The 27,500-nt window shown below is 40.0% G+C and overlaps 1 protein-coding gene across 3 annotated transcripts in view; it reads left to right on the top strand.

Annotated features, from left to right (window-relative positions):
- Positions 1-27,500, top strand: part of CTXN1 (cortexin 1) — a 535,945-nt gene that overhangs the window by 441,087 nt on the left and 67,358 nt on the right. The gene's annotated exons all lie outside the window — the stretch shown is intronic.

The following is a 27,500-nucleotide window of genomic DNA, read 5'->3' as shown; positions in this document are numbered from 1 at the left end:
GTCTATAGCAGATCATTCTGTCCCTGTACCAGCTGTAACATTGTGTGTAGCTATGTCTATAGCAGATCATTCTGTCCCTGTACCAGCTGTAACATTGTGTGTAGCTATGTCTATAGCAGATCCTTCTGCACCCTGTACCAGCTGTAACATTGTGTGTAGCTATGTCTATAGCAGATCCTTCTGCACCCTGTACCAGCTGTAACATTGTGTGTAGCTACGTCTATAGCAGATCCTTCTGTTCCTGTACCAGCTGTAACATTAAATGTGTGGCTACGTCTATAGCAGATCATTCTGTCCCTGTACCAGCTGTAACATTGTGTGTAGCTATGTCTATAGCAGATCCTTCTGCACCCTGTACCAGCTGTAACATTGTGTGTAGCTATGTCTATAGCAGATCATTCTGTCCCTGTACCAGCTGTAACATTGTGTGTAGCTATGTCTATAGCAGATCCTTCTGCACCCTGTACCAGCTGTAACATTGTGTGTAGCTATGTCTATAGCAGATCCTTCTGCACCCTGTACCAGCTGTAACATTGTGTGTAGCTATGTCTATAGCAGATCATTCTGTCCCTGTACCAGCTGTAACATTGTGTGTAGCTATGTCTATAGCAGATCATTCTGTCCCTGTACCAGCTGTAACGTTAAATGTGTAGCTATGTCTATAGCAGATCCTTCTGCACCCTGTACCAGCTGTAACATTGTGTGTAGCTACGCCTATAGCAGATCCTTCTGCACCCTGTACCAGCTGTAACATTGTGTGTAGCTACTGCCTATAGCAGATCCTTCTGCACACTATACCAGCTGTAACATTGTGTGTAGCTATGTCTATAGCAGATCCTTCTGCACCCTGTACCAGCTGTAACATTGTGTGTAGCTACGCCTATAGCAGATCCCACGCACCCTGTACCAGCTGTAACATTGTGTGTAGCTATGTCTATAGCAGATCATTCTGTCCCTGTACCAGCTGTAACATTGTGTGTAGCTATGTCTATAGCAGATCCTTCTGCACCCTGTACCAGCTGTAACATTGTGTGTAGCTATGTCTATAGCAGATCCTTCTGCACCCTGTACCAGCTATAACATTGTGTGTAGCTATGTCTATAGCAGATCATTCTGTCCCTGTACCAGCTGTAACATTGTGTGTAGCTATGTCTATAGCAGATCATTCTGTCCCTGTACCAGCTGTAACATTGTGTGTAGCTATGTCTATAGCAGATCATTCTGTCCCTGTACCAGCTGTAACATTGTGTGTAGCTATGTCTATAGCAGATCCTTCTGCACCCTGTACCAGCTATAACATTGTGTGTAGCTATGTCTATAGCAGATCATTCTGTCCCTGTACCAGCTGTAACATTGTGTGTAGCTATGTCTATAGCAGATCCTTCTGCACCCTGTACCAGCTGTAACATTGTGTGTAGCTATGTCTATAGCAGATCCTTCTGCACCCTGTACCAGCTGTAACATTGTGTGTAGCTATGTCTATAGCAGATCATTCTGTCCCTGTACCAGCTGTAACATTGTGTGTAGCTATGTCTATAGCAGATCATTCTGTCCCTGTACCAGCTGTAACGTTAAATGTGTAGCTATGTCTATAGCAGATCCTTCTGCACCCTGTACCAGCTGTAACATTGTGTGTAGCTACGTCTATAGCAGATCCTTCTGCACCCTGTACCAGCTGTAACATTGTGTGTAGCTACGTCTATAGCAGATCCTTCTGCACCCTGTACCAGCTGTAACATTGTGTGTAGCTATGTCTATAGCAGATCCTTCTGCACCCTGTACCAGCTGTAACATTGTGTGTAGCTACGTCTATAGCAGATCCTTACGCACCCTGTACCAGCTGTAACATTGTGTGTAGCTATGTCTATAGCAGATCATTCTGTCCCTGTACCAGCTGTAACATTGTGTGTAGCTATGTCTATAGCAGATCCTTCTGCACCCTGTACCAGCTGTAACATTGTGTGTAGCTATGTCTATAGCAGATCCTTCTGCACCCTGTACCAGCTGTAACATTGTGTGTAGCTATGTCTATAGCAGATCATTCTGTCCCTGTACCAGCTGTAACATTGTGTGTAGCTATGTCTATAGCAGATCATTCTGTCCCTGTACCAGCTGTAACATTGTGTGTAGCTATGTCTATAGCAGATCATTCTGTCCCTGTACCAGCTGTAACATTGTGTGTAGCTATGTCTATAGCAGATCCTTCTGCACCCTGTACCAGCTGTAACATTGTGTGTAGCTATGTCTATAGCAGATCCTTCTGTCCCTGTACCAGCTGTAACATTAAATGTGTACCTATGTGTATAGTAGATCCTTCCGCACCCTGTACCAGCTGTAATGCTAATTGTGTAGCTACATCTGTAGAAGATCTTTCCGCACCCTGTACCAGCTGTAGCATTAATTGTGTAGCTACATCTAGACCAGATATTTCTGCACTGTGTACCAGTTGTAGCATTAAATGTGTAACTATGTCTATAGCAGATCCTGCCATACCCTGTACCAGTTATAACATTAAGGGTGGCCTAATGGTTCAGGTGTTTGCCTTACAAACACAAGGTGCAAGGTTTGAGTCTCACAAGGGATAATTGGCTAGGCTTAAAATGGCTCACAAGGGTAGTTAGCCTAGTACTAATCTATGAACCTAATCTATGAACCTAAATGTGTAGCTACGTCTGTAGCAGATCCTTTCACACCCTGTACCAGCTGTAACATTAAATGTGTACCTATGTGTATAGCAGATACCTCTGCACCCTGTACCAGCTGAACAGTAAATGTATAGCTACATTTACAGCAGATCCTTCCGCACCCTGTACCAGCTGTAGCATTAATTGTGTAGCTACGTCTATACCAAATATTTCTGCACTGTGTACCAGTTGTAACATTAAATGTATAGCTATGCCTATAGCAGATCCTTCCATGCCCTGTATCAGCTGTAACTTTAAATGTGTAGGTACGTCTATAGCAGATGCTTATACACCTTGTACCAGCTGTAACATTAAATGTGTAGCTATACATATAGGAGATCCATACAAACCCTGTACCAGCTGTAACATTAAATGTGTAGCTATGCATATAGGAGATCCGTACAAACCCTGTACCAGCTGTAACATTGTGTGTAGCTATGTCTATAGCAGATCATTCTGTCCCTGTACCAGCTGTAACATTAAATGTGTAGCTATACATATAGGAGATCCATACACACCCTGTACCAGCTGTAACATTAAATGTGTAGCTATGCATATAGGAGATCCGTACACACCCTGTACCAGCTGTAACATTGTGTGTAGCTATGCATATAGGAGATCCGTACACACCCTGTACCAGCTGTAACATTAAATGTGTAGCTATGCATATAGGAGATCCGTACACACCCTGTACCAGCTGTAACATTAAATGTGTAGCTATGCATATAGGAGATCCATACAAACCCTGTACCAGCTGTAACATTAAATGTGTAGCTATGCATATAGGAGATCCGTACACACCCTGTACCAGCTGTAACATTAAATGTGCAGCTATGCATATAGGAGATCCATACAAACCCTGTACCAGCTGTAACATTAAATGTGCAGCTATGCATATAGGAGATCCATACACACCCTGTACCAGCTGTAACATTAAATGTGTAGCTATGCATATAGGAGATCCATACACACCCTGTACCAGCTGTAACATTGTGTGTAGCTATGCATATAGGAGATCCATACACACCCTGTACCAGCTGTAACATTAAATGTGTAGCTATGCATATAGGAGATCCATACATACCCTGTACCAGCTGTAACATTAAATGTGTAGCTATGCATATAGGAGATCCGTACACACCCTGTACCAGCTGTAACATTAAATGTGTAGCTATGCATATAGGAGATCCGTACACACCCTGTATCAGCTGTAACATTAAATGTGTAGCTATGCATATAGGAGATCCGTACAAACCCTGTACCAGCTGTAACATTAAATGTGCAGCTATGCATATAGGAGATCCATACAAACCCTGTACCAGCTGTAACATTAAATGTGTAGCTATGCATATAGGAGATCCATACAAACCCTGTACCAGCTGTAACATTAAATGTGTAGCTATGCATATAGGAGATCCGTACAAACCCTGTACCAGCTGTAACATTAAATGTGTAGCTATGCATATAGGAGATCCGTACACACCCTGTACCAGCTGTAACATTGTGTGTAGCTATGCATATAGGAGATCCGTACACACCCTGTACCAGCTGTAACATTAAATGTGTAGCTATGCATATAGGAGATCCATACATACCCTGTACCAGCTGTAACATTAAATGTGTAGCTATGCATATAGGAGATCCATACACACCCTGTACCAGCTGTAACATTAAATGTGTAGCTATGCATATAGGAGATCCGTACAAACCCTGTACCAGCTGTAACATTAAATGTGTAGCTATGCATATAGGAGATCCGTACAAACCCTGTACCAGCTGTAACATTAAATGTGTAGCTATGCATATAGGAGATCCGTACATACCCTGTACCAGCTGTAACATTAAATGTGTAGCTATGCATATAGGAGATCCATACAAACCCTGTATCAGCTGTAACATTAAATGTGTAGCTATGCATATAGGAGATCCATACATACCCTGTACCAGCTGTAACATTAAATGTGTAGCTATGCATATAGGAGATCCGTACACACCCTGTACCAGCTGTAACATTAAATGTGCAGCTATGTGTATGGCAGATCCTTCTGTACCCTGTACCAGCTGTAACGGTAAATGACTAACTATGTCTATAGTAGATCCTTCCACAGCCTGTACCAGCTTTAACATTAAATGTGTGACTATGTGTACAGCAGATCTTTCCACACCCTGTACCAGTTGTAACATTAAGTGTATAGCTTCGTCTATAGCAGATCATTACTCACTCTGTACCAGCTGTAAGGGTAAATGTGTAGCTACGATTATAGCATATCCTTACATACCCTGTACCAGCTCTAACACCAATTCTGTAGTTATGTTTAAAACACATCCTTCCACACCCTGTACCAGTTATAATGCTAATTGTCTAGCTACATCTGTAGCAGATCTTTCCACACCCTGTACCAGCTGTAACATTAAATGTGTGGCTACGTCTATAGCAGATCCTTACGCACCCTGTACCAGCTGTAACATTGTGTGTAGCTATGTCTATAGCAGATCCTTCTGCACCCTGTACCAGCTGTAACATTGTGTGTAGCTATGTCTATAGCAGATCCTTCTGCACCCTGTACCAGCTGTAACATTGTGTGTAGCTATGTCTATAGCAGATCCTTCTGCACCCTGTACCAGCTGTAACATTGTGTGTAGCTACGTCTATAGCAGATCCTTCTGCACCCTGTACCAGCTGTAACATTGTGTGTAGCTATGTCTATAGCAGATCCTTCTGCACCCTGTCCCAGCTGTAACATTGTGTGTAGCTATGTCTATAGCAGATCCTTCTGCACCCTGTACCAGCTGTAACATTGTGTGTAGCTATGTCTATAGCAGATCCTTCTGCACCCTGTACCAGCTGTAACATTGTGTGTAGCTATGTCTATAGCAGATCATTCTGTCCCTGTACCAGCTGTAACATTGTGTGTAGCTATGTCTATAGCAAATCCTTCTGCACCCTGTACCAGCTGTAACATTGTGTGTAGCTATGTCTATAGCAGATCCTTCTGCACCCTGTACCAGCTGTAACATTGTGTGTAGCTATGTCTATAGCAGATCCTTCTGCACCCTGTACCAGCTGTAACACTGTGTGTAGCTATGTCTATAGCAGATCATTCTGTCCCTGTACCAGCTGTAACATTGTGTGTAGCTATGTCTATAGCAGATCATTCTGTCCCTGTACCAGCTGTAACATTGTGTGTAGCTATGTCTATAGCAGATCCTTCTGCACCCTGTACCAGCTGTAACATTGTGTGTAGCTATGTCTATAGCAGATCCTTCTGCACCCTGTACCAGCTGTAACATTGTGTGTAGCTATGTCTATAGCAGATCATTCTGTCCCTGTACCAGCTGTAACATTGTGTGTAGCTACGTCTATAGCAGATCCTTCTGCACCCTGTACCAGCTGTAACATTGTGTGTAGCTATGTCTATAGCAGATCCTTCTGCACCCTGTACCAGCTGTAACATTGTGTGTAGCTATGTCTATAGCAGATCCTTCTGCACCCTGTACCAGCTGTAACATTGTGTGTAGCTATGTCTATAGCAGATCATTCTGTCCCTGTACCAGCTGTAACATTGAGTGTAGCTATGTCTATAGCAGATCATTCTGTCCCTGTACCAGCTGTAACATTGTGTGTAGCTATGTCTATAGCAGATCCTTCTGCACCCTGTACCAGCTGTAACATTGTGTGTAGCTATGTCTATAGCAGATCCTTCTGCACCCTGTACCAGCTGTAACATTGTGTGTAGCTATGTCTATAGCAGATCATTCTGTCCCTGTACCAGCTGTAACATTGTGTGTAGCTATGTCTATAGCAGATCCTTCTGCACCCTGTACCAGCTGTAACATTGTGTGTAGCTATGTCTATAGCAGATCATTCTGTCCCTGTACCAGCTGTAATGTTAAATGTGTAGCTACATCTATAACAGATCCTTCTGCACCCTGTACCAGCTGTAACATTGTGTGTAGCTATGTCTATAGCAGATCCTTCTGCACCCTGTACCAGCTGTAACATTGTGTGTAGCTATGTCTATAGCAGATCCTTCTGCACCCTGTACCAGCTGTAACATTGTGTGTAGCTATGTCTATAGCAGATCATTCTGTCCCTGTACCAGCTGTAACGTTAAATGTGTAGCTACATCTATAACAGATCCTTCTGCACCCTGTACCAGCTGTAACATTGTGTGTAGCTACGTCTATAGCAGATCCTTCTGCACCCTGTACCAGCTGTAACATTGTGTGTAGCTATGTCTATAGCAGATCCTTCTGCACCCTGTACCAGCTGTAACATTGTGTGTAGCTATGTCTATAGCAGATCATTCTGTCCCTGTACCAGCTGTAACGTTAAATGTGTAGCTACGTCTATAGCAGATCCTTCCGCACCCTGTAGAACCTGTCACATTAAATGTGTAGCTATGTCTATAGTAAATCCTTCCACACCCTGTACCAGCTGTAACATTAAATGTGTAGCTATGTCTATAAAAGATCCTTCCACACCCTGTAAAAGCTGTAACATGAAATGTGAGTTTACGTCTATAGCAGATCCTAACACACCCTGTATCAGCTGTAACATTAAATGTGTAGCTACATCTATAGCAGATCCTTATGCACCATGTACCAGCTGTAATGTTATAAACAGCACTTATCTTTAGTATGGAAACCCCATTCAAGAGCCAAAGTGATGAAGCTATAAAGCTATGCTTCCATCTAGGTACTCTCTTCCCCCTCTGTACCCCTTGTTACCATTGCCACAGTAGTAGTATAAATAAATATGCCAGCCTTACTTATATATAGCTCCTCTTATCTAAAGATATTGCTTACAGCAAACCCATTACACCTCTCCCCAGGCATTAATATAGATGATCCTTATTCACCAGCCCAACAGATACTGCTTAAGGTATATGCACCTGTTTTGAGTGGACTCCCCCACCTTCTGCAATTCTGGCTGCTCTGGTATTGCTTTAGCACTTGTATTTCCTGAATGATGTATCTTGTGTTGGTAATTTTTATGCAGTTAGTTTTTTGTGCTTGGTTGTGCCTGTGTACATAGGTGGCATAAATGGTGTATGTATATGTGTGTGTGTGTGCCATGTGATAGTGTGCGTGTGTGTGTGCAATGGTATAGGAAGCTGAGCAGTCAGCACAATGGGGGGGGGGGTGGTGGATGGCATCTCACAATGACACAGTATGTTCTGAAGCATATATGGCACCCCCAACACACTGAACATTATACCAAAAGAAAAACAACTCATCTGTTGTGGCAATGGAGTCTCCATACAGCTGGGACCACAGTATGGATGAGTGTACCTCAAAATTCGTTGGCATTGTGATATTCATTCAGCACCAACACACCACATACATGAAGATACTATCTGGAGTACAGAAGTTTAATGCATATCTGGATACTGATTAGAATTCTATTGTGCTACATCAACTTGCATGGTGCTAAATAGTATAATTCCCTTATTTGTGCCTTCCTGCACCCACCATGTGGGCGGAGGGTTCTGTCCTACATACTTCCCTTGTTTACTTATAGTAAGCGCACAGTCACACAAGTATGGGAATAGAGGAAAGCCTTAACACACAATGAATCTCGGGTAGCATGTGAATAGAGACCTGTAGTTGAAAGACACTGGTTCAGAGATAACTAGGTTGGTTGGGAACTATTATGTGTATATGGGAAATTGGTCTATATATGAGAAATTGGTCTGTATGCTTATTTTTTGTTTCCTAGTTTAAATATGAAATGAGGAGAAAATATAGTGTATACAGAACGAAGAGCACATGGTTATATGCACATCATATTTCTCAACCTCTAAGCATAAGAAATCTGGACATAGACAAAGATAATGGGGGGGGCACATAGACAAAGATAATGGGGGGGGGGACAAAGACCCAAACCAGTGAGAGATTTTTAAATATTTCTCTTGTAAACTTTGAAACTTGCTAGAATAATGTGTTGCATTATAGTACATTTTATGAAGTTTATGAAGTCTGAAATTCAAATGCATGTCATAAATTAGTGACTTCAATCCTCGACGATTTACCAAAAACACAAATTGTTTGAGGAACAGATCAAAACTATGGACAAAAATATGAACAGTTAAGAGGTATGGTGTACATGGATTCCTGGAGGTACTCAGTTGTAATAAATAAGTCGTGTGCATCTGGCTGTCTGTGTATTTATTTGTACTGGGAGCATGATGTTGTGCTTTGCCAATACACATCTAACAGCATAACAATTTGTTGAACGACGGTGGCACAGACCTACTTGTGTATGGGGTGGGCACATCCCCTACCACACTTGCGTAATAATGGGGACTGCACCATCCATACCCTTTCTACTTAAATTGTCCAGAAACTGTCTCCTACATAGTCAACCTGCTTTCTGTGAACTGTCAGACCAGCAGGTATAGTAAAAGATGTTTGCTGAATCAGCCATCACTCATCTGCTGAACTTTCCTGCTCTGAATAAGGAATTGGAGCAGTTTTCCAAATCACATTTAATCAGATCAAGGTTAAGTGAACCCTTTTAGCCAAAACCAGCCATGTTAATTTACTGAAAATGTGACACAGTTCTGCACACTACAGTTTTGTTACTCGCATTCGCTTGCTACAAATTCAGGACACACTGAAGAAAGGACGCACTTAAGATATTCTGGCTGAACTTATTTTTTATCTCCCAAAAACCCAAACCACTTTTAATGTGCTTTAACCCAGGAGGTTTTCATTAAATATATTTGCTGAATCATGCTTCTTTTTTGTATGGGTTGTTGAACTGTTTTTTCCCAGTGAGAATTTTTCTATTAAATTGTGTTATTTTAAAACTGCACACCTTGCATGAACTAGACATGTTATGTCTAACTATAATATATAAGCATAACTTAAGAGTTATTATGGCAAGCAACAGTGTTTTAAACCTAAATGACTTATTCCAACTTGTGCCATCCCACTGCCCACATGAATTTTGCTGGATGCTTTGATGTCTTTCTACATCCCAAAGATATGTCATAGGTGACCTTGTAATCCCAAAATGTGTGTGTGTGTCCTTAAATGGACTGGCATTCTATACAGGATTAGTTTCTTTGCATTGCTCATACGAACTGCTTGGATATGCTCTGGTTCCCTAAAAATTCTGAAATGGATATAAGTGGCATCAGAGCATGAATGAGGGAATAAATGTTTTTCAGATTTTACAAGGTAGGAAGACTAGAGGTGGGCTTCATGTACTGTCTGTGGCACACTTTGTGGGGGCCTTGCTATGAATTCTGATTGGTGGACCTGGTCAAGTAGGTATAACAGAGGGTTGCAGCTGGCCATCAGGTTGAACTGTTAATTTATTTATGCAGTCATTTGCAAATCAGTTATATAATGTAGTAGCTGCAGTAAATCAAATAGTGAATCTTTAACTGCAAACAATCTTTGAATATGTATCATTCTTCACCACGCAGTCTTAACATTTCGGCTGTGTTTTAGGTGGTAAACTGAAAACAAACAACACAATACAAAACTGATGGTGGTGTTGATACAGCTCTGCAAAGCTATTGATCACACAGCTCTTGGCAGAAACATCTCTTGCCATAGAAAAATATCATAAGATATATTCACCATGCCCAGCACAGACCAGGAACCTGCGGACGGAGACATGCAGAAATGAAGGTATGCATGAAAACTGTGTGATGTAACCATGTTCGTAATGGTGAGAAGGGCTGCATAATGGTAGTATAACTGTAAGGCTCTTTGTGGTGAAAGCTGTCTTTTCCATAGATGAACCAGGATCCAGGAACAGTGAAGGGGAGAACAACAGTGAACTATAGCTACAGGACAGAAGAGAGAATAAGTCTGGAAATGGTCCCTCCCCAGTCCACACTCATGCTTGCAGACACACAGGATTCAGGCTACAAAGCTGTCAAAAGAATGAAAATGTGAAATCAGTTTAAATGTTAAGCATGTGAAAATATTCACCGCCTATTCAAATTAAAACAAAAATTGAAATTACATGCATGAGTATGTTATGCAACAGATTCTGTCATTGGACATACTGCAACATTTTAAATGCCAGCACCAAATTCCTGCAGTGGATTCTTTAGGATTGCACTGTGTTATTCATCATACAGTGATCATCGCTTCTTATCTGATGCTCTTTCATGTTTTCATGATGTGTGATACCAGAACGAGAACTTCAAAGTATCCCGGAGCAAGAAACATGACTTGGTTACTAACAAATGCGTGTGACTTAAACATTTGAAAAATATGTGGCTTAGAAGAAAAAATATGGTTTATCAGGCATGATGCTTGTTCTCCTACTTAAAGGAAATCCCACTGGGTGATTGAAAAATTGCTGATGAGTTATAGAATTTCAATTTCAAGCATCATCATTCTTTAGTTTTCTTGCCGTACTTACTGGAATATTCCATGCATGAATGTATATATACATGGAGGTTGATGAAAAGACCTTGCCAGTCTACAACGCTGTCTCAGTAAGTGTTCTGCTTAACTCTCCTAAATAGTCATATGCAGTAAACAGAATCTAAGCAGGAGCTTTACTTCACTGTTTGTGTCACTTCCCAAATCGCACTTGAAGTATTGTACTCTGCTAAGGAAGCAGTCCTTGCATCAGTCTTCAGAATATATGAAATCTTGACAAAGGGAATAACTTGGTGAGATTTTTATTTGCTTTTTTACTGTGTCTTGCATCTGGTGACCAACAGTGCCCTCCCCATCTGTACTCATTCATTTCACATCACACATGCGCATACCTCTCAGAGCAAGAAACCTGGACAAAAATAATATATATAATGGAGGGGGGGGGGCAAAGTCCAAAAATAGGGACAGATTTTAAATATTGCTCTAATAAACTTAGAAAGTTGCTGGAATAACTGTTTTTGTGTTGTGGTTTTGTGTTGATATGTATTTTGTGAAGAATGAAGCCAGAAACTGAAATGTCTATTATTTACTGACTTCAATCCTCAATAATTTGCATGAAAATCACAATGTATGAGGAACAGACTGAAAATATGAGAAACAGACCAAAAATCTGGATATTCTGTAAAAATATGGACAGGTGAGAGGTATGCCTATACATACTAAGAGGCAGGAGAATTTCCTTGTACCTACTCATTTCTTCCTGTTTTCAGGGTTAACAGCCACCAAGATAGTTGGATTTGTTCACTGAAAGAACCTCTCAAAATGGTACTTTAGAAGATCCGCTGTTTACCTTTGAAGTTTGTTTTGATAGTCGGTGATTTAGTTTGCGTTACAAGTTACTACTCAGTGCAGTCTTTCTGCTTTAAACAGTCTGCTTGTTAACTCATTACATCTTTCCCCAGTTACTAAAATTCACATTTCTTTACCTTTTTCCTCCTTGAAAATATCACAATCCCCTAAAACTAATTACTCTGAGAACATTTCCCCATCAGCTTTGCACTACTCAGCATTAATGCATTTTCCATCATTTTATTGTATTCCATCGCGCCAGTTTCTGTGTTCTTCAATTCCATCAGTGAGTTACTGCAGTGCTTTGTACCAGTCTCTGCATTCTTTAATTCCAGCACTGGCTTTAGCCCACTGACATTGATTAATAGATTTATTCCAGAATAAAAGCTATCCAGGTAAGACCGTCTTCTTCCAGGCACCTGTTTGCGATTCAGTGTTTCAATCATGTGTTTGTTTTATTCGTAGTTAAAGGATCTCAGATGGTATTAGTAGGCTGAAGACATCTTTTTTGCCCATTGTACATGAAAATATAACAGTGGCTATTGCTATTTTTTAAAGTGCATTCAGAGACATCTAACATTTTTTTCTGAAAATGTACTCTAACACATGAAACAATATACAGTAGAGAATATAAAATAGTACAAAACAGACTTTAGTAGCAATAATATCCCATTCTTACTGAAAATAAATGAACTGACCTCAAGGGGAAGGATAGCCATTCTTGCTATAGCTAAAGCTGCTAATTGTGCCATGCATCACCTCTACATTACCACTGAAAATATCTACAGCTTGAAAAACCTGCTTCCCCCGAGGACACCTCTGCACATTGCAGCTCCAAGACCCCTCTTCATCAGCATCACTGGCTAAAACTGACAATGTGTATTCCTTGTGTAACTGCTCATAGCTAGCGAGGAGTCAAAGTTAACCTAAGGATGCTGAGTGAGTACATATTCCCATTCGTCTTGTCAGAGACAGATTTGCAACCTTTTGTTCCCATTCAACTTTATAATTTCCCAAAACTACAATTTTCAATTTCTCTGCTAATTTGCAAAGTCTATATAAAGCTTTAGGAGGTAAGGCTCTAAGAAATATTTATTTGCCTATTGTAATAAAAATCCTGTGGGATCTCCAAGACCATCTCTTAAATCCTGTAACCTTAAATATTACCCTCAGTTCAGGGGACTCCCCCCAGTTTTACTTTCCATCCTACTAAAGGTACTACAGTCAACTCAGGTTTACAAAGAAAAAGATGGACAGAAGAAGACATGTACTTTAACCAATTTTTCTGTGTTAAGGACATGCTGTCTGTTTAATTAACCAGATATGGTTGTTGACTCCCATCCACTTGTGCAACGTCTTTAACTTGTACAGCTTTAGCTTCAGAGTTGTTTCTAATCCACCAGGCTCTCACAGCTTCTACTGAGCATCCCTTACCCTGTCCTTGTGTGTATAAATTACATTACTCTCAGGTGTAATGCAGGTGGGGTGGAGGTGAGACCTTGCTTGGAATAATCATAGTGAATTAAAGGCCTTTGCATACCCCAAGTTTGCGAGAAATCATTACTTTTTTTTTTACATGATATCCTTTGGCAGATGGCATCCCACAAGAAGTTGAAAATTAATTTCTGTAGCCTGAAAACACTAACTAGATGCCTAGCTAAGAGCAGTAATTTTGTTAACAAACGGTTTGATGGCAGAGACTTCTGCTAACAAGGTAGCAACTTCCGAGTATTAAACTTTCCCATGGATCCAGACCAAAAGGTTTACATTACATTACATTATATTGGATTACAGTGCTTAAAATCAGATTATAAATTTATTCCAATATAGTTGCGCTTTTGACTTAATGCCAGCCCATGTCGTGTAATCATGTTGATGACACATGGAGGGGCATTGTTCAGTGGAAAACAAATAATGTGAATTTCAAACTTCAGTATTCAACCAACCTGGTAATAACATTAACAATAATATGTTCAGACAACCACATGGTGTAATCAGAGGCAAACTGTGTCAATAACTATTTTAATAGCCAAAATAAACAGTAACAGGAAAAAAGAATAAGCACCAATGTGGACAGAAGACAGCAGTGAGTAGCTCCTCTGGACATAAAGGATTTAGAGCACCGCCTGTTTATGGACATAAAAGGGTTTAGAGCACCGCCCATTTGTGGACATAAAGGGTTTAGAGCACCGCCCATTTGTGGACATAAAGGGTTTAGAGCACCGCCCATTTGTGGACATAAAGGGTTTAGAGCACCGCCCATTTGTGCTGACCTGGTCAATACATAAGGTGCATGTTAAGTAAGAGAACTCAAGCAATTGTCTTTTTAGACCAAAAACTTTCTAACCCCCTCCATAAATACTTCCATGACTAGGAGAGATGGAACAAAATGCCTTGTGGAAATCTGAATAAGGCCACTGCAGAGGTATATTTTATTGTAGAAAAGTGATTAACTCTTGAAAAAAATAGGAGGCTAATGTTACCCTCTCTTTCATTGCCAAAACTTTGTTGGGTCATTTTGCTAACATTGGATACTACCTTCAAAAGCCTTTTTGGGACTATTCTGACAAATATTTTGCTAAGATTGCATACTACCTTCAAAAGCCTTTTTGGGACTATTCTGACAAATATTTTGCTTCAGAAGAAGGGAAGTACTGATACAGGCTTGTAATTTACTGCGGATGATGGTCCTTACCTTCTTTTGGTAAACAAGCAATAGAGGCATAATTCTCCACCTGTAAGTATTAAGATGAATCATACCAGAGAGCAGAAAGAGGACTACTTTTTTATTTTTCACAAAAGGAGGTATTTAATGAAATAGACACTATAGAGTTAGTGATCGGGAATTTGTATAGGCTTAGGTTATTTCATAAGATATATACTCAAACAGGTCTGATTTTACGGGGAGCATTACTAACTGTAAGTACAGCTTGGCTAAATCCCAGGACCAAATCATAGTGCTATGCATGCATTAAAGAAATTGAGAGGTATGAATGGACGTGGTGGTCTTGTAGGAGGATAGCATGTACTCTATGAACATTTTCATTAAAATTTTCAAGTAATTTGTGAGTTTTAAAGAAATCTGCAGAAAGTCAATGGAGGATCTCGGGTGGAAAACTCCACATTGCTATCCTCTTCTTTCTCCTGAATTTATTCAGAAGCAAGAATTTCTAAGTCATTGAGAAAATGCTCCTACTTTATTTTTAACGTGCCCCCACACACAAACACACACAATCAGAATTTTGTCAGCTAGTTACAGAGCCACTGTCTTATCTGCTGTGATTCTTTTCACAGACACTCCCCACACATTCCTTGTAATTTATGGATTTTATAGATTTTCCTTTGTGATGCCTCCGATTTTGCAGTTTGTGGCTCTGAGATGATATGACAGTATCCACTACCTTTCTCTCTTTTATTTGCATCAAAGGTCTGCAGTGTTACCCTCTGCAAAATTACATTCACTTCATATTTGGCCATGACAGTGACTCATTTAATATTTTTGCTTTAATTAAAATATTAGTTTCTTCAGACTGTTTAAAGAGACAGAAAATATGTCACGTGACCAGTGTAAACCCCATTTCTTTACACACAGATATTGACGTTAGTGTTTCATGTTCTATGCTAAGATTTTGTTCTGTACTTACTCTGTTTTCCCTTTTATTAGTAATTTGTATAAAACACACTACTTACTACACTTACAAGTGGGGTACAAATTTATACCCAAGAGGAAAAAAAGTTCCCTCCTGCACTGCATCAAGGTAATTGTGACGTTTGTACACATCAAAGAGTGACAAGAAAGACAAATTGTCAATGGCCAGAGCTGCGTATTTCCTTCTATTAAATATTTTGCCCAAAATATTTATAATCCCTGCTCTCCGAGTCAGTGAAACACCTCCAGGTGCTGCTCTGACACAGTTTCATTTTCATTACTGTTTTGTGAGAGTAATTACAGCAAGAACCATTACCGGGGCTGTGGCAGTAACAAGCTTCACTTTATTCAAATGTGCATAAATTCCAAATGAATGATTTGGGATTTTGGTTTAACTAAAATATTTCATTCTGATGGGTTTTGAACCCAGCTTAGTTAAACTATGCTTTTCTACAATTTGATTACCCTTTTCTGTCTGAAACTGTACATTATACATGTAAATGGTGTTTACAAATGTCTGGAAAACTAGAAGCAAATGAAGGTCATATACCACATTTTATTTTACTTCTTCCCTATGCATTTTTGTGGCGAGTGAATAAAAATATTTACAGGGGTTAAAAATATAAAATTAAAATCTACCAAAAATGCATGTCTGAATTTCACAGGCTAATAGTCACAGGCAAAAGAAAAACAAATTTTTCTCAAGAAAACATATTAAAACATTACAAAAGCAAACAGACTGTTTTTGTGTATACTACACTTTTGTCATAAATGCATAGCAGTCATACCATGCTTTACCTTACAGTTCTTTTCCTGTTAGTAATGCTGCAACCATGTATACCCCTCAACCTCCAAACATTACAAGTCACAGCACACGTACACCTCCCAACCTCCAAACATTACAAGTCGTAGCACATGTACACCTCCCAACCTTCAAACATTACAAGTCATAGCACATGTACACCTCCCAACCTCCAAACATTACAGGTCACAGCACATGTACACCCCGCAACCTCCAAACAATTCAAGTCACAGCACATGTACACCCCTCAACCTCCAAACAATACAAGTCACAGCACACGTACACCTCTCAACCTCCACACAGCACATGTACACCTGTCAACCTACAAACATTACAAGTCGTAGCACATGTACACATCTCAAGCACATGCACACCTCCCAACCTCCAAACATTACAAGTCATAGCACACATACACCTCTCAACCTCCAAACATTACAAGTCATAACACTGGCCTTTAAAATCATACATGAAGGTCAGAAAACAGAGTCTTTTCTTCACAACAGCAGATCTTTATTAACTAGACTTTGCATAGGCTTAGTTTATTAATTTAATAATGCATATAGCCATTAAGAGGAATGCCTATAACCCTCTAGGAATCAGAACTAATTCTAATGTCCAAAATTAGAGAGCTATGTCTAAATCATGTCAGTTGAGAGGTATGCTACTGTGGTACATTTTCTAAGGCATAATGTTTTCATAATTAGTGCCAAAGATACGCTAATACTTCTCAATGTCCAGAGTTTCATATAATGTTCACATTTTTGCCTCATGTTTTTGGTATATTCCTCATGAAAATAATCTTTTTCTGACAAATCATTATACGAGTTTTGGACTTATTTATTTATTTCAGTTTGGTGACCGGGGAAGTCCACTGGGCCCATGAGTGCCCGTTTTCAGTGGAGGCCTGGGGAGAAAAGCTCCAACTATTACATAAGCATTGAAGATACAAAAGTATGTAAGTTACAGAAATAAAGTACAGTTTACATGAATGAATATTCTGCATCAGGCTTAGTAGACAAAAGACAATTACGATGTATCAGGAAGGCTGTACTGTGAAATTCACATTAGGAAAAATCATCATAACAATTGAAGCAAACTTATACAAAAACAATCGATTAAAGTAAGGAAACAGTTTACAGGCGTTAATTTGACAAAAGCGGTTATTTACAATATATACAAGGAAGATAGATATAGTATGTTAAAGTAAGGAAACCATTTAAAAGCATACATTCGACATAAGAAGCCATTTACAATATTTACAAGGTAGATAGATATAGAATCTTCAGAAGGAGTTGCAGAGAGCTAGAGACAGCTCAGGGAACTAGTTGTTGGGGTGTTAGGGAGAATAAGGAGGCAAGGAGTACAAATTCCTTTGGGTAGCAGTTAGAAGGACTTAGGGTGGAAGCAGAAGCATTTCCATTTGGAGTGCAAGTAAGTGAAAAGCTGGGTTTTAAAGTTTTCTGAGTTATTGTCCCAAGTGTGGAAGGGAGAGAATTCCATTTCTTGCCTAGTGAGAAAGAGAGGAGAAGCTGACCAGCAGGCCGTTTTGGTTTGTGGATAGAGATTAGGTTTTGAATTTTAGATCCAAGAGGTCTATTGGGGGTGTAGAGAGGAAGGATGTTTATAAGAGCTGGACATTTGTTTGGGTGAAATATAAGTCTGTGTGCTGTGGTGAGTTGGAGGTAGTCTTGGTAATTAGGGAGTTCTAGCCAGTTTAGAGAATTAAGGGTATGGCAGTGATGGGTGGAATATTTGGATCTGGAGGCAAATTTGGAGATTTTGTTATAGCAGTTTTCTAGTTTAGAGGTGTTGGTAGTGATCAGGTTAGTTAGAAGTGGGGCTCCATATAACAGGGATGGGGGGAGGTAAGTAGTAGCTAAAGTATGTCTAGTGGAGTTTGAGAGAGAGGTTGTTCCTATAAAGCTTACCTAACTTTTGGTGGGTTTTCTTTATATTTTGTTGGATGTGGATATCGAACTTGAGTTGTTCATCTATAGTAATGCCAAGAAGTTTCGCAAAGGGAACCACTTCAATGGGAGAACTGGAATGGCTGAGGACTTTAAATTAATTTTTGTCAAAAGAGAAAGTCTTGGAGGGAGAGAAAAGTAGAAGTTTAGATTTATTTGTGTTTAGAGACAGGTGATTTTGTTGCATCCAGTTTTCAGTAATAGAAAAGGCATTTTGGGTTTTAGTCAGTAGTACAGGGAGATTGGAGGCAGAGCAGACTATGTAGAATCGTCTGCATATTGAATGATTTTGGCATCAGGAATGGCAGAGTGAAGGTTATTTATAAAGATGTTATATAGCATAGGTATGAGGATGGACCCTTGGGGGACACCAGTTGGGGTAGGAAGAAATGAGGAGATGGTGTTCTTCCATTTAACTGCTTGAGATCTCTCAGACAGGTAGCTAGAGAACCATGCCACAGTGTTTGGAGCGAGATGTAGGTTGGAGAGAAGATAGATACGGTGGTTATGGGAAACAGTGTCGAAAGCCTTGGAACGCTTAAGTAGAACTGTGGAAACTAAATGACCTGAATCTTGGGCTTGGTGGACAGTTTCTAAGAAAGAGAGTAGAGCGGTTATGGTGCTATGGCCAGGACGAAAGCAATGCTGGGTAGATGTTAGGAGTTGGTTTTGGGTTAGATAAGGCACGAGTTGGAGATAGATACATTTTTCTAAGATTCTGGAGATTGGGGAGAGCAGAGCAATGGACCGGATGTTTGAAATGTCAGTATTCTTGCCACCTTTGTGGAGATGAAGAATGTAAGCAGACTGCCATAGTTTGGGTACATATGACTCCTTTATAGATCTGTTGATTGTGATGCTAATTGGGAGTGCAATACTGTCGGCTGCGCATTTTAGGAAGGAAGAGGGAATATTATCAGGAGCATTGGTGCAAGGTTTAAGTTTAGATAAGAGTCTTTTTATGAGATTAGTGGAGACTGGCTTAAGCTCAAACATAGGGTGGTTAGGGGAAGAGGAATGGAGGTTAGGTGGATTATTGTTAGGGAAGGTCTTTGGTTCATATCTTCCAGAAAATTTGGCTAATGCAAAACATGTTATATGAGCAACTTTGTACGTTTATAAGAGCAATATTTAAAGTCCTTCCCTATTTCTATGCCTCTTACCCCCCTCCCATTACTTTGGCTTTGTCCAGATTTCTTATGCAAGGAGATTGAAAGGTAGGAATGCATTGCTGTCCCTCCTTTTACCCTAAGAATAGAGATCTGCTGCCCCACCATTCTTCTTAGAAATGCACCGATCCACTGTTCCACCCTTCATGCTTGGAAAGCAATGATCTGGTGCCTTCTGTCCCTGATCACAGAAGTACAGCAATATTTTTTTAACCAATGACCCTGCTTGCAACCTTTTCATCCTAGGAGTACACTGATCCACTGCTTACCCACAACAGTTGGAATAAGTGATCTTCTGCTACTAATCGCCCTAAACATTAAACATACATAAAAACAAATCCATTTTCTAGCCGTCATCTTATCAAAACAGTGGTTTGCTGTCCTACACTGCATCAAAGGCCCCCATTATACATCCATAGAACATAGTGATCTGCTGTGCCATCCTTGATGATATGCTAATGTTGCTTGACTTTACACTGCATCATAGGCCCCATTATACATCCTTAGAACATAGCGATCTGCTGTGCCATCATTGATGATATGCTAATGTTGCTTGACTTCACACTGCATCAAAGGCCCCCATTATACATCCTTAGAACATAGTGATCTGCTGTGCCATCCTTGATGATATGCTAATGTTGCTTGACTTCACACTGCATCATAGGCCCCATTATACATCCTTAGAACATAGTGATCTGCTGTGCCATCCTTGATGATATGCTAATGTTGCTTGACTTCACACTGCATCATAGGCCCCATTATACATCCTTAGAACATAGCGATCTGCTGTGCCATCCTTGATGATATGCTAATGTTGCTTGACTTCACACTGCATCAAAGCCCCATTATACATCCTTAGAACATAGCGATCTGCTGTGCCATCCTTCATGATATGATAATGTTGCTTGACTTCACACTGCATCAAAGGCCCCCATTATACATCCTTAGAACATAGCGATCTGCTGTGCCATCCTTCATGATATGCTAATGTTGCTTGACTTCACACTGCATCAAAGGCCCCGATTATACATCCTTAGAACATAGCGATCTGCTGTGCCATCCTTCATGATATGCTAATGTTGCTTGACTTCACACTGCATAATAGGCCCCATTATACATCCTTAGAACATAGCGATCTGCTGTGCCATCCTTGATGATATGCTAATGTTGCTCGACTTCACACTGCATCAAAGGCCCCCATTATACATCCTTAGAACATAGCGATCTGCTGTGCCATCCTTGATGATATGCTAATGTTGCTTGACTTCACACTGCATCATAGGCCCCATTATACATCCTTAGAACATAGCGATCTGCTGTGCCATCCTTGATGATATGCTAATGTTGCTCGACTTCACACTGCATCATAGGCCCCATTATACATCCTTAGAACATAGTGATCTGCTGTGCCATCCTTCATGATATGCTAATGTTGCTTGACTTCACACTGCGTCATAGGCCCCATTATACATCCTTAGAACATAGTGATCTGCTGTGCCATCATTGATGATATGCAAATATTGCTTGACTTCATGCTAGGAATACAATAATCTGCTGATCCAACCTCGATCATAGAGTTTCTTGATTTGCGTGAAAAAAGGAATATCGATAAGATGCTATAGTATGGGAACATAAAATTCATTGTGAGGAGAAGCTTTAGGTAAAAAAAATAAAACATATCATGGCAACTTTCACAAAAGCCAGTTTGGATCAGAGCAAACTTCAAACTAACATTAACATTTTGTGGAGGCCCAGGAGTATTGTTACTGTACAAACAGTAACATTCATTTTCTTCAATTGCTCACTATGTTAGTACTTCTGAATTGCCTTCTTGAGTTATCCGTAATTGGTTTGTCTCCTTTACTACCTTCAGCTCCTCACTATATTCCTTACCAGAATAACTTCTAACTCGCTCCTGTTTGCTTTCTTGAAATCCCACTAGGTTCTTATTTTCCCTTCTTGATTCTTTCAAGAGTTGTCAACCATTCAGAACCACGGTGATTTCCATCTAGTGGCTCCCTCACACCAACATCTAGAATGCTCTTAGTACTGTTTTATTACCAAATCCAAAATGCTTTATTCATTTTTGGATGTAGTCCTCCATCACTGCATCAACCAAAATTCCATCCCTGTCTGCCTTTAAAAGTCTGATATCCCATTCACCACACAACAATACATTTTGCAATACAGTTGCCCTTATGGCGGTCTTAGAATGTTCTTTAATTGTGTGTGTGTGTGTGTGTGTGTGTGTGTGTGTGTGTGTGTGTGTGTGTGTGTGTGTGTGTGTGTGTGTGTATGGAGATATAGGTATCCGTGCATGTGAGGGTATACATACAGATCTGTAATTGTGGCATGTTTAGTAGAAAACATTAGTAGAAAGCAGAATTGTTAGAAGATTCATTTGGTAGAATCACATTTAGATGCATGCATGTAGTGGTTGTATTTTCAGGCTGAACTTTGAGAAGTAGTTTAGTAAGCTTATTTTTTGTGAAATGTTTGTTTAAAATATTTTTTCTCAGCATTTTATAAACTTAGTGGTGCTCTTGTTAGTTTCTTAAGGTTAGAATCAAAAAACAGTGCTAGGGTAGGAAACTGTGATCATTATTTTTGTGGGAAATCACTGCTGGTGCAATGTCCAAGTGTACACTAGTAGTGATTCACTTGCGCACTGTCCAAGTGTACACTAGCAATGATTCACTTGTGCAACGTCCAAGTGTACACCAGCAGTGATTCACTTGTGCAATGTCCAAGTGTACAGCAGCAGTGATTCACTAGTGCAATGTCCAAGTGTACACCAGCAGTGATTCACTCGTGCAATGTCCAAGTGTACACCAGCAGTGATTCACTCGTGCACTGTTCAAGTGTACACCAGCAGTGATTCACTCATGCACTGTCCAAGTGTACACCAGCAGTGATTCACTAGTGCAATGTCCAAGTGTACACCAGCAGTGATTCACTAGTGCAATGTCCAAGTGCACACCAGCAGTGATTCACTAGTGCAATGTTCAAGTGTACACCAGCAGTGATTCACTTGTGCAATGTCCAAGTGTACACCAGCAGTGATTCACTAGTGCAATGTCCAAGTGTACACCAGCAGTGATTCACTAGTGCAATGTCCAAGTGTACACCAGCAGTGATTCACTAGTGCAATGCCCAAGTGTACACCAGCAGTGATTCACTTGTGCAATGTCCAAGTGTACACCAGCAGTGATTCACTAGTGCAATGTCCAAGTGTACACCAGCAGTGATTCACTTGTGCACTGTCCAAGTGTACACCAGCAGTGATTCACTTGTGCAATGTCCAAGTGTACACCAGCAGTGATTCACTAGTGCAATGTCCAAGTGTACACCAGCAGTGATTCACTAGTGCAATGTCCAAGTGTACATCAGCAGTGATTCACTTGTGCACTGTTCAAGTGTACATCAGCAGTGATTCACTAGTACAATGTCCAAGTGTACACCAGCAGTGATTCACTTGTGCACTGCCCAAGTGTACATCAGCAGTGATTCACTAGTGCAATGTCCAAGTGTACAGCAGCACTGATTCGCTGGTCTTGGAGATTCTTCTGTTCTCTGCATTGCTGCAACTATGGAATTAGTGTATATAAATTCAGGGAGAGGCTTGTACCCCCCTCCCCCATTTGGAAGTACAAGAGGGGGGTCTGTCCCCATGCAAATATAGCTGTTACAAAATAAAGTACTTGGTCTAGTTTCAGACTATTTGTGATTCCCTCGTGTCAAATATGATTTCATCTATTTTTTTCTACTAAATGTCATTCTACAATACTTATAAATATATATAATAAATTATAAATAAAATAAAAATACTATACTATCTATCAATAGTTATGTACATCAGTACATGGCTTATACTATAAATGCAGACTATCAAAATGACATGATTGCAATTCAGCACATCAAAACTCTGGGTGGGCTTTAGTAAGGGTCATGCAGAATTCCTTCCCCCACACTGACTTTCCATGGGTCCATACGTGGAGCAGGTCTCTTGCAAATATTTGGTCAGAGCTTAATCATTTGGACACAATTCATGCCTCGATCACTTGGGCTTTTGAATGCAACCTATACATTGTGTACAAATCATTCATATACATAAATAGACACGTGTGTGTGGCTTTCAATGAAATGGGTTTTCATTCATTTCGTCTCAACGATGTGGTCTTCTATCATCTCTGCTTTTGATATTGCTTGGTAGACCTATATATATATATATATATATGTTATATAAATAAGACACTAGAATTCAAGCACTCTGATGGAATTACTGTGGATTTATTCCATTCACTGTGGTTGGGACTCTTGCACCTTTTGAGTGTAGAAGTATTATTTTGAGTGTTCGTTTTGTGGAATATTTGATTCAGTTATACTGAGAGAATTATTCTTGTATTTGTTGTGGATTTATTCTGTCTAGAGAGTTATGCATCTTTACATGTGTATGTACACACACACATATATATATATATATATATATATATATATATATATATATATATATATATATATATATATATATACACACACACACACACACATATATATATATATATATATATATATATATATATATATATATATATATATATATATATATATATATGGTTTCACTTCAGAATCCTGAACTTCATAACCCAGAACACAAAATCCTAAAAATTCAAACTCCTGAATCACAAGATACTGAAAATATACAGGACACATAGAATGACAATATTCCACTACAAGGACACATAGGAACACATACAAGACAAAGGATTGCGCCTCCCAAACCCTTTGCTAATGAAATATATAAACTCCAAGATTGCACTCCACAGAAAAAAAATGGCAAACATACCATCATGTGTGTTCATGACTGCCTGTTGTATCCTTAGTAACATTCCCTTTTAACTTGCTATACTACAACATAACTCATGATAGTGTAGTAAAGTGCAATCTTGGAGTTTATATATTTAAGTAGCAGGGGATTTGGGGGGGGGAATTAATCTGGTATGTGTTCTCTATAGTTAATGTATGTATCCTGTGTGTTTTCAGTCTTTTGGGATTTAGGATTTTGAGTTTTCAGGATTTTGAGCTTCTAGATTATGAAGTTTTCTGAAATTCAGGATTGTGATATTTCAGGATTCTGAAGTGAAACTATATATACATATATATATATATATATATATCTATCTATATATATATATATATATATATATGGGTCTACCTGAAAACACGGACATGCAAAAACACAGACAACGAAATCACTGACACCACAAAACCAAAAGTTCAAAAACACGAAACTTCACATACCCGACAAACCACAATCCCGACAGTCAACAAACAAAACAAATCTCCTATCCAAAAAGCACACACACAACACAGGCACACCAAAAACCTTATAAACCTACAGTAAACCTTACAAACACAACTATCTATGCACTAACCTTAACCCAAACCCTAACTCTGAGGTCTGTCACTATCGTACACTCACCTAACCTGTGCCCTAACCCTAACTCACTCAACCCGCCTCTAACCCTAAAGTCAGTCACTGTCGCACACTCACCTGACCTGCGCCCTAACCCAAACTCACTTAATCCACCCCTAACCCTAAAGTCCCTCACTATCGCACACTTACCTTTCCCGCACCCTAACTCTGCCATCTGTCACTACCGCATACTTACACACTAGCGCTCGTTTGGCATGTCGGTGTTGTCAGTGTTGGGATTTTCAACTGTCGGTCATCTCCGTTGTCGATCTTCTGGTGTCAGTGCTCTTGTCATTGGCGTTTCCAGCTTTCGGCATTATCAGGTAGACCTATATGTTTGCTGATGGGGTGATTAGGTAGCAAAACATGTCAGTATCACAATTTGTCAAGTCCTGCTATTTAGTCAACTGTAACAGAGTAGTGAATATTTCACTTTGGTCGAGGTTGTGTAACTGTGCAGTTAGTATGTAAATGGGGGCAGAGACCCCCCCCCCCCCTGTAAAGTGCAAACACGTTTTGTTGGTGTCCACTCTGGTATGTTTGCATTGGATACTATGAGAGTGTTGCCACACACAGGAATTAGTTTGTTTGGTGTACACAATACTAAGGTTATCCCAGATGCTATGGGAGTACCAGTTAAGTGTTAAAGCTTGATTGCTTATATAACCGCTGTGCATGTTGCAAATAACTTTTGTGGTTGGTAGGTAGTACTGTTGTTGTTAGGTATTTGTAAGGAGTTTGTTTTTTGTTTATATAGTTGGTATAAATGCACAAATTTCACACATACACAAGAGGGAAAGGAAAGAGTGCATCAGTAAAATCCCCGAACTTGAACTCAGATAAACTGCAATATCGATTAACAGCATTTGTATTGATGCACCTGGCCTGATCAAAGTCCATCAACACAGCACTAAAGCAATTGCATCAGCTAGGACTCAAACACAACTCCTCCAGATTTCCAGTCTGTCTAGTCTCCTCTTAACGTATTAAAGCAGCTGAGAATTTGCCATGGTTATGAAGCCTTATTTCTCCTTCATGCTGTGTGTGTATGGACGTGCGTGTATATATATATATATATATATATATATATATATATATATATATATAAATATATATATATATGTGTGTGTGTGTGTGTGTGTGTGTGTGTGCATCTGTGTGTGTGTATTTATATTTTGTGTATGAGTATATATGTGTGTGTATGTGTGTGTGTGTGTGTGTAGATAAAAAAAATATATATATATATATATATATATATATACAGATATATATATAGATATATATATATATAGGTTCATAGGTTCATACTAGGCTATCTGCCCGAGGGCATTTACAAGCCTAGCCCATAATTTTGTGGCTTACGCCACCCCTTTAGTATGGGGAACTATACCCATTATTTTGCTGTGCCTCTGTCGAGCAGTGACACTAAGGTAATCCCTGGGGTATATCTGCGATCTCCCATCCATTGGTCAAGATTTCTCTTGAACAAGGCCAGCGAGGTGCTCTGCCTCACATATACCGGGATTTTGTTCCACAGCATAGGGAGTCTTTGGGTGATGAATCTATCCCTCCAGCACGTCCTATTAATAGCCGTGTCGAGGTTTAAGTCTCCCGCCCTTGTGGCTCTGACGGATCTAGATTTTTTGAGGTGAAGCATATTCATCAAATCTGGGTTTGACATGGCCTTGTATGTTAGGCAAAGGTCACCTCTGCGCAAGCGGTAAGCGACTGAATAGAGCTGGAGTTCTTTCAGTCGGGCAGCATAGGACAGATGTTTGAGACCCTTTATCCTTTTTGTGAGGAACTTTTGTGGCCTCTCCAGCTGCTGCAAGTATCGGGTCAGATACATTCCGTATAGGGCATTGTACTCAATCATTGGTCTGATGAGTGATGAGTATAGGGAGACTATGACCTCCCTTGATCTAGATGAGAATCCCTTCATGATAAGGTGGGCAATGTAGAAGGTCTTCCTAACTACTTTAGCTACATGGGTGTCGAATGACAGACTACTATCAACCTGGGTCCCCAGGTCCCTGATAACTTCTTCTGTGCTCAGTGGATTGCCATCTATTTGGTAGCTAGGGGTAACCTTGTTTTTCCCGAAGGGTATGACTATGCATTTTTGGCATTTAACTTTAGGCCATGGCTCTGGCACCAGTTATCCGTTTCTGTGAGACCCTTCTGAAGGATATCTGTGTCAGATGTGTTTTCTACTATGGCCCAGTTTGCAGTCATCTGCAAACTTTGTCAGCTATAACCCTCCTGTGTTTGCTTGTACTTCGGAAAAGTAGATGCCAAACAAGAGTGGGCCCAGGACTGAGCCCTGTGGTACACCACTTGTGACAGGCTTAGAGTCTGACATGGCGCCAGCAACTCTGACCCTGTGGGTTCTGTCACTCAGCCAGTTTGCAACCCATCTTGTGATGTATGGGTTAACATTTAAGCTGATGAGTTTTTCAATGATACCCGAGTAAGGTATTGTATCGAAGGCCTTTGCCAGATCGAGGTAGGCTGTATGGACTGCCTTTCCCTCATCAATGGCTTTGGTG

Source organism: Protopterus annectens, chromosome 13.part0 (genome assembly GCF_019279795.1).
Source record: "Protopterus annectens isolate FY-2018-M chromosome 13.part0, PAN1.0, whole genome shotgun sequence".
NCBI classification, from domain to species: domain Eukaryota; kingdom Metazoa; phylum Chordata; order Ceratodontiformes; family Protopteridae; genus Protopterus; species Protopterus annectens.
Note: the sequence above shows the minus strand (reverse complement) of the source record. Positions and strands in the feature narration are given on the sequence as shown.